Genomic DNA, 9,183 nt, shown 5'->3' with positions numbered 1-9,183 from the left:
CACTAAGTACTATGGTCATATCATTGATCACGGAGTTACAGTAATTGAAATGAGGAAGTACAAGTGATTTAGTTAAGAGCAGCTTGACATGTTCTGGTTATAAAATCGTTGCAAACGTTTGAGTGAGTGAATAGATGCGCAAAACCCGTTAATAGAATAGATGGGGAGAGAGAGGGATTAATTTAGATAAAAGATGGATTTAAGTAATTCATTACATATCCACATAGGAGATCTGAATATTTTCAACTGTTTAAAAGTGCAACATCCAGTAATCGTAAAAAAAGCAGAATTTTTCAGAATTGGCTAGGGATAAATCATTCACCTCTAATATACATCCCGCTGGTTTATCACCTGAAGGTTACATCATCAATACAATAATGTGATAATAATGTTGAAGGATGTATGACAAGCTGGGTTGGCAGTGATAAGTTACTGGACTGATCAACTGGCTAGGGATGAATTATTACAAGTTCAGATAGACAGTCGGGTGGGTAACACCTGGAGATTAAATAATGAATTGATAATAATGTTGAATAATGTATGACAAGCTGGGTTGGCAATGATAAGTTACTAGACTGATAAACTGGCTAGGGATGAATTATTAAGTTCAGATAGACAGTCGGGTGGGTAACACCTGGAGATTAAATAATGAATTGATAATAATGTTGAATGATGTATGACAAGCTGGGTTGGCAATGATAAATTACTAGACTGATCAAACTGGCTAGGGATGAATTAATTAAGTTGAGATAGACAGTCGGGTGGGTTAACACCTGGAGATTAAATTATGAATTGATAATAATGTTGAATGATGTATGACAAGCTGGGTTGGCAATGATAAGTTTACTAGGACTGATCAACTGGCTAGGGATGAATTATTAAGTTCAGATAGACAGTCGGGTGGGTTAACACCTGGAGATTAAATAATGAATTGATAATAATGTTGAAGGATGTATGACAAGCTGGGTTGGCAATGATAAGTTACTGGACTGATCAACTGGCTAGGGATGAATTATTAAGTTCAGATAGACAGTCGGGTGGGTAACACCTGGAGATTAAATTATGAATTGATAATAATGTTGAATGATGTATGACAAGCTGGGTTGGCAATGATAAGTTTACTAGACTGATCAACTGGCTAGGGATGAATTATTAAGTTCAGATAGACAGTCGGGTGGGTTAACACCTGGAGATTAAATAATGAATTGATAATAATGTTGAATGATGTATGACAAGCTGGGTTGGCAATGATAAATTACTAGACTGATCAACTGGCTAGGGATGAATTATTAAGTTCAGATAGACAGTCGGGTGGGTTAACACCTGGAGATTAAATAATGAATTGATAATAATGTTGAAGGATGTATGACAAGCTGGGTTGGCAATGATAAGTTACTAGACTGATCAATTGGCTAGGGATGAATTATTAAGTTTCAGATAGACAGTCGGGAGGGTAACACCTGGAGATTAAATAATGAATTGATAATAATGTTGAAGGATGTATGACAAGCTGGGTTGGCAATGATAAATTACTAGACTGATCAACTGGCTAGGGAGATGAATTATTAAGTTTCAGATAGACAGTCGGGTGGGTTAACACCTGGAGATTAAATAATGAATTGATAATAATGTTGAAGGATGTATGACAAGCTGGGTTGGCAATGATAAGTTACTGGACTGATCAACTGGCTAGGGATGAATTATTAATTTCAGATAGACAGTCGGGTGGGTTAACACCTGGAGATTAAATTATGAATTGATAATAATGTTGAAGGATGTATGACAAGCTGGGTTGGCAATGATAAGTTACTGGACTGATCAACTGGCTAGGGATGAATTATTAATTTCAGATAGACAGTCGGGTGGGTTAACACCTGGAGATTAAATAATGAATTGATAATAATGTTGAAGGATGTATGACAAGCTGGGTTGGCAATGATAAGTTACAGGACTGATCAACTGGCTAGGGATGAATTATTAATTTCAGATAGACAGTCGGGTGGGTTAACACCTGGAGATTAAATAATGAATTGATAATAATGTTGAAGGATGTATGACAAGCTGGGTTGGCAATGATAAGTTACTGGACTGATCAACTGGCTAGGGATAAATTATTAATTTCAGATAGACAGTCGGGGGGTAACACCTGGAGATTAAATAATGAATTGATAATAATGTTGAAGGATGTATGACAAGCTGGGTTGGCAATGATAAGTTACTGGACTGATCAACTGGCTAGGGATGAATTATTAATTTCAGATAGACAGTCGGGTGGGTTTAACACCTGGGGATTAAATAATGAATTGATAATAATGTTGAAGGATGTATGACAAGCTGGGTTGGCAATGATAAGTTACTGGACTGATCAACTGGCTAGGGATGAATTATTCACCATCTAATAGACAGCACGGTGAGTTATCACGTGGAGATTACATCATCAATGGATAAGTGAGATGCAATGTTCCTATGGGAAGCCTGCCTAAGTGTTTATGACGACTGCTAAAGCTCGGAGATTTAATAAACAGAATAACATGCTATTATAAAGACGATTGTATTTCTTAACCTTCACAAACAGAGGCATAATAAATCGGTACAACTCTGAATAACAAAAGTTCCGACCTGAAGATAGCAAGGATTTATCCCGCGGATGGTGAGACAGACAGACGGATATCCCTCAGGATTATTTGAAACCAAAACTAACACTAGTATTTAGTTATTCCTTGATTGAAATGAACCCTATTATTTAATTTATGACGTTTCTATCCAGCGTTTTTACACAGACTGCCAGGCAGACGATCAGGTCGGTTGCTACACTCTCAGGACACGTTTTGTCTGAATATAAGACGGAATAATATACTTATGGCCAGTTGGGCTACTAATCGATTGATTATTATTTATGCCAGGTGTCCATTGTGTGGCGAATAACAGCCGGGGTATACATACAGCATTTGCCACTCTCTTAGGACACGCTTTGTCTGAAGAGGAGACGGATATTGTATATTTTTAATTCACCTCGGAATCAAATATTTGAATTTAATACTTCTTTTACAATATGTCATAACCGAACAACTGTATGTTTCAACATCAAAGCGCTCACTGATGCTGGTGCTTGTTATTTTTATATATTGCCCCTCAGTGTTCGGTTGAAGCAAGTATTTTTATTTTACGATTTATGAAAAGGCATACTGTATTTATGTTAAATATTTTTTTGGATTTGCTCTGTAGATTAACTAAACTTATCAATCTTGCGTAACAGTTGACACTTAAAGAAATATAAGAATTTGTCATCACATTTTTAAATTTTGAAAGTAAATAAATAAAAACGATTTATTTGTAATTTAAGAAATCAATTTAGCTTTATTAGTCGGCTAAGTCTATTCTAGTTCACTGATGTTATTCATAAGTCATTGTGACACAATAATTAAGTGATTGTGACAGAAGAGATACATTTATGTGTTATATAGCATTCTATGTTAGTAAATGCTCGTCTAATTTGTAGTAAAACAATCATTTTGGGTAATTAATTTTAAAGATCTATATACAGTATAACATTTCTCTTCTTACTACATATTGAGTTTTGCGAGATTAGTTAATTTAAACAAACCTTTACAGAAAGGTTTTTGTTCTCATGGATAAAATTTAAATTGTTTTATTCTAACTTAAGTTTTTATTTTATGAGATATTTTCGAAAGAGTAAATAGGTAGAAAGGGTAATTTTTTTACCCCTCTGTCATAGCTACGACATTAAAGTTTCTAGTCTAGTCAAGTATGATTAAACGAAGGGGAATGTAGTTTTAACCATTCCGTGAAGGAGAGGCAGTGAAATAAAGCTAGTTATATAAATTTTATCAATTAAATTGTACTCAGATTTGTAGTCCTAATTAAAGCCTGATAGTATAAATGACATCCGAAGTTTTTAAATTACATTAAATTTTTTCAAGCAAGATTTTTTATTTATACGAAATATTACACGTAAGTACAAATGTTTAAGTGTTAATTTTAACGAACTTCGTTTCCAAAACTATTTCCTTATTGTTTCGTGCTTTTTCAAATCTTATTTTTTTAGAGAAACCAATGTCCAATCGGATTAAAAGATACAACTCTTCAATTTCTTTAACTGGCATAATGAACGGCTATTTGAAAAGAAATTCCAATTTCAAAAGTAAACGTACTGTCTGTATAATCCATCATATATTATAAGATAGATAATAATCTCTTTACCTTTTAATCGAAGCCACTGGTGGCTGTAGTAACCTAATTTGTGTAGCAAGGTTTTTGTAGAGCGAAAGGCGAATTGTTAAAGTGAGTTTAAAAACTTTGCCTTAGCTCGGAGTTTTTGTGTCCTGACTTCTTTCTCCCAGCAACTATACAAAATTACAAAGGATGAGCACTGTGCGTCATTTAGTACAGTGAAGAGTGACTTTTACATTTAGTGTGACTTTGAAAAGCATTAATCAATATTTATTCACAGAGGCAACAGAATATAACACTATTATTGAGTAAAGGTTGTCTCCTCTGAGCATAAAGTATTGTGATCAGCAGAAACGTCCAGAGATTTGATATATTTACCTTTTCGAAATTGAATATTTGCATGCAAGATACATTCGTTCTGCAAGATTGGTCGTCTTGGAGGGGCTCTTTCTCATACGATGACAAGGGAAACTGTGAATATAACTTTTATTTAGCTTTTATATAAACATTTTACTAGAATACATTTAAAGCTTTATAAAATAATTATTTTTGCTGTATTTTCATTTACCGACGCTGATCTACGAAGGAATGAACACAAATTTGTTTCATGAAATATGAGCAAGTACATACAAGTCTAGGATTTGATAAGCAATTTGCACTTTATACACACGAAATCTGTTTTTCTCTTGAAATCGATAGACTTCCCTAACGATTAAGTTTGATCGTCAACTATGTTAACTGTAGGAGAGGTCGCAATGGATGGGTAAAAACTATATGATTTTTCCAGATGATTTTTTTCTACCTTGATTAAAACTTTTTCTATTGATTTGTCTAACACAGCAATAATATATGTAATTTAGTTCCAATGAACATTGAATCGCAAAAATTACTTGCTCCGCCGAGACTCGAACCCGGATCTCTCACTTGCCAGGTGAATGAGAGATCAATTCACCCATTACCAATTCACCCATGTAATTTTATATAGTATATATATATATATATATATATATATATATATATTACCAAACAAGAAAACAATATAAAATTATTGAAAGTCATAATTTTAATGATCTCTATATGGTAAAAACATTAATTCCCGCGGAAGGTTTAGTTTGAAGTTACGTAGTTGAATTAATATATTAAATACTTCATTCATTACCAACAAAGTGGCGATTTTTAAAACTTGTAAAGATGATTTTTAATCTTGTGACAATAATGGAATGTAATCATTATACTAACATACAAATGATTTATATTCAAATTAGTCAATTAATTATGTAGTAATGAAGTTATTCAGGCTTTGTATCATACTACATTATGGTTTAGTGCAATAATATCCATTTACAATAACATATATCCTCATCTGTAAAATATTATGTCATTTAGTATAGTGAAATTGACATTTATGTTTAGTGGTAACTTCATACTAAATTTAGTGAAACTTAAAGAGATCTGGCAAACTGTTATAATTGCTTTCACGTTCTTCTTCCTTTGCTCGTACATGTTTCTCATTTAGGTGTATACTGTATTTCATAATTTTTATATAATATATATATATATATATAATATATTAGTTTTTAAATTAAAGCTTCAATAATTATTTTAATCCATATACAAATATTGTTAAAATGTGTACGAATGCTTGTACACATTGCTTAGGTAAGCAATGACGTTTTTTGGAAGCAAATAAAACATGTATTTGTTTCTTTTTTATCCCTTGCACAAGGGTATAGCAAAACGCAAGACAGATCCGGTGTCAAAGGCAGATGACGAGAGCGATGACAAAAGGCCAGTTGATTATCACCGCGATCCCATTTGACCGCCTGCAGAAGCCGCTCTTCTTCATGTCGTGCGATTGATCTGCGGTTATTACGGTATAGAGATACACAAGAACATCGTCTTTGAATTGGGTTGACTAATATTTATTTTTCTCTAATTACATATTTGATCGATCACTGATATTCTTGTAAATAGAGGTAGTTAATATCAACCCTATTTTTAATTTACAGTACATACAAAAGACGATTAAAAATAGTTTTAACCCATAGTATATCAATGGGTGTACTACTAATGTTAAGGGTTAGACAATCATTTCTATATTTCATTTTTTTAAACTGTCTTTAGGATCTTTCGATAGTAGTAACTCTGGTAACATAAAACATTGTTAACTGTATACTCATGAAAATATGTTTTAATATTTGGTGGAAACACACAGTTATTTATGCACTTTATTATTTGAATCATATTTTACAATATTCATCAAATCCATTTTCTGTTTCTTAACTTTAAGACGTCACAGGACTTCTGGGTTGGATACTGCAACGATAAGAGTCTTTTGTATTACGTTGAACCGTACACACAAGGTGTTCACTTTTACAGCACTCGTTCACTCCAAATGTACCAGCACACTGTACAGAGCATTTGTTATATTTATAATGTTATTTTACAGATGGAATATTTGTAGGTTTTTACGACTCAAAGCAGGTCGTCATAACAAATTTCATCGGTTGTTTGGATCCCTTATCAATTGACACGTAAAACAACTTGCAAGAAACAACCGTAATGCTATTGAATAAATTTCTCCAAACATCATATATTTCCAAATACTGACATTATTATCAGATTTGCATCTGAAACTAAAAATAAATTACATTGTTAAATTTTTAGAAAAATCTTAAATCTGAAGAAAAATAAATGTTATTGCTTTATTTACCACAGGCTATTAATGTCAATGTTTACATGTGATTTTTGTATTTCTACCGTATTATTAAATTAATAATCAAATTAAAATAAAAAATCACAATTTAAATACAAGATACCGTAAATCAATTCGTGTTATAATTTTGTGCCTTTAAAAGTGAGTGAAGTAAAAGAAATCAAACTTAATTAAAAATAATAATTACAGTTTTTGATTTTATGTCCATTTCTATAAGAGCTTTAAAAAGTAGTCTTTTTGTAGGTACTGACTGATCGATATGATTTAAGCAGATTCGAAGCAGATCTGTCAATCAGAAAATTATAATTATAAATTATCAACTGTGACCCTGGATTGGTTGTATGAAAAACTACAAAGCGAACCGCTACGTACCCAAGGGGTCGGCCAGCAAGAAGTCAAAGGAAAGATTTTAAAGGGAACATAAATTAAATATGAAATCAAACGTCTCGATACAATGTCATAAGTATGACGTCAAAAGGTAAACACTAACTAAAATGGTGGCTAATTAAATTTGACAAATTGTTTTCAGATTTTATGTTATTTTGTAATTAAATGTGAATGGTAAGCACAATGTGACAGCAAGAAATTTAAAATCACCAAATTAAAGGTTTTCATTATTACAGACATCTTAATTTATTTCATTTTATAGAAACCCAATTAATTCTCCAATATCTACAAGACGCTGTGTCAGACTTTTATCAATGGATTACCATTAGCGGATTCGTTCCAAGAAGGAGGGTTCCAAACCTCGTTACGAATAAAAATCAATGAAAGCAGTATAAAATTGTTTTGCATGTCATATGAATAGATAAAATAATATGCTGTGTTAGCTATTTTTAGTTATAAAATATTCAAACAGGTTACGAAATGAAAAGTTTACTTTTAAATAAAACAATATACTCACTACTTCGTTGTGCTTTTTACAACCAGCCGCATCTACACTGATCTCCAAAAACGCAGAAATGAAAACTAATATTGTACAGTAAAATATGATATGTTTGTTATTCTTTATTCATTTTAGTGACGGTTGAAATATAGAAAATAATATTAAAGGCGAAAAGATTAGACAACATATAGTGCTTTAGGCCATGAGATAAGACATACTTTTATAGTACAATAATTGATTTACTGAATACAATCAAATATTGTACAATATAATGTGACTTATGATATTCAAAACGCAGTATTTCTTTGTTTAAATTTTTTAAAATAATACGATACTAATGATTCATAAATTCAAAATTATCTTTAGATCAATGTTCCAATGTCTAAAACTTACTATTAAATTTCTTTTCAGACCTTAATATCATAATGACTTTTTGCCGTAATATTTTATACTGTACAACAGAATCGATATTCTTAATTTTATCTGCACTATTTGTTTTAAATGCTCATGCACCACACAAACAACTCTAAATATATTGCTCATAACTATAACAATAAAACTGGTCACGCGCAATGAGCGTATGATGTATATTGTATTCAGTTCTACAAAGGCTACAGTATTTTACTGGCTTGTTTTGTACTAGCAATTATTTTAGCTTTACATGGATTGTAAAGAAATCCTTATTTAGTCTCTAATGCCGATTTTACAGTTAGTAATAAAGGCTTTATAATAAAACATAACATTTTTAAATGCACGTATAAAAATATTTTTGTCAACAATAAACTGTTGAGTACTTTTAATGTAATAAATTCAAGACTCTATTGCACAAGTGGAGTATGAAATACACACCTTCTCTATTAATAATGGAATGCGAAATTTCAGAATATAGGTATAATGCTGAGTTATAGTAAAAAGTCCAAATCCCGGCTCTAAATTTTTGGCTTTTACATAATGGAGTCCACAAGTTTCTACCAAAGGGAAATCTTAAAATTGACTATGAAGTTTTTTTTTTCTATTAACCTATACGTAAGTGCCAATGATTGTAAGAAAACTCGATCTCCTGCAAATTACTTCGTTCGTTGTTCAAAATCATGTTCCAAAGGCTTTGGATGAAACTAAATTCTAGACTCGAAGAAAATTAGTAAAATATTTAATAGAATACAGTACAACAGAACTCGTAATATCCAACATTGAAGAATCCAGGCTGGATAAAAAGATAAAGGACAAAAACCATTTTTTTAAAAACAAAATGTAATAAGCAATAATTAGATTGAAAGCAGTCATACAGTAGTAGAACTTTGTGACAGCGTTAACTAAATAATGCTTAGCTAATAATAAAAAGTGTATATTGTATTGCAGACAGTAATTATTTGACAAAAATTCCTGACAC

The 9,183-nt window shown here is 31.7% G+C and overlaps 1 long non-coding RNA gene across 1 annotated transcript; it reads right to left on the bottom strand.

Moving 5' to 3' along the window:
- Positions 1–6,405: 6,405 nt before the first annotated feature.
- On the bottom strand, positions 6,406–8,031 carry LOC124373772. The gene is made up of 2 exons (XR_006923473.1): positions 7,812–8,031; positions 6,406–6,599 (listed from the first exon to the last, which is right to left on the bottom strand). It is a non-coding gene; the product is annotated as an uncharacterized LOC124373772 (long non-coding RNA).
- Positions 8,032–9,183: the final 1,152 nt, after the last annotated feature.

Source organism: Homalodisca vitripennis, unplaced genomic scaffold, assembly GCF_021130785.1.
Source record: "Homalodisca vitripennis isolate AUS2020 unplaced genomic scaffold, UT_GWSS_2.1 ScUCBcl_6361;HRSCAF=13541, whole genome shotgun sequence".
NCBI classification, from domain to species: Eukaryota; Metazoa; Arthropoda; class Insecta; order Hemiptera; family Cicadellidae; genus Homalodisca; species Homalodisca vitripennis.
Note: the sequence above shows the minus strand (reverse complement) of the source record. Positions and strands in the feature narration are given on the sequence as shown.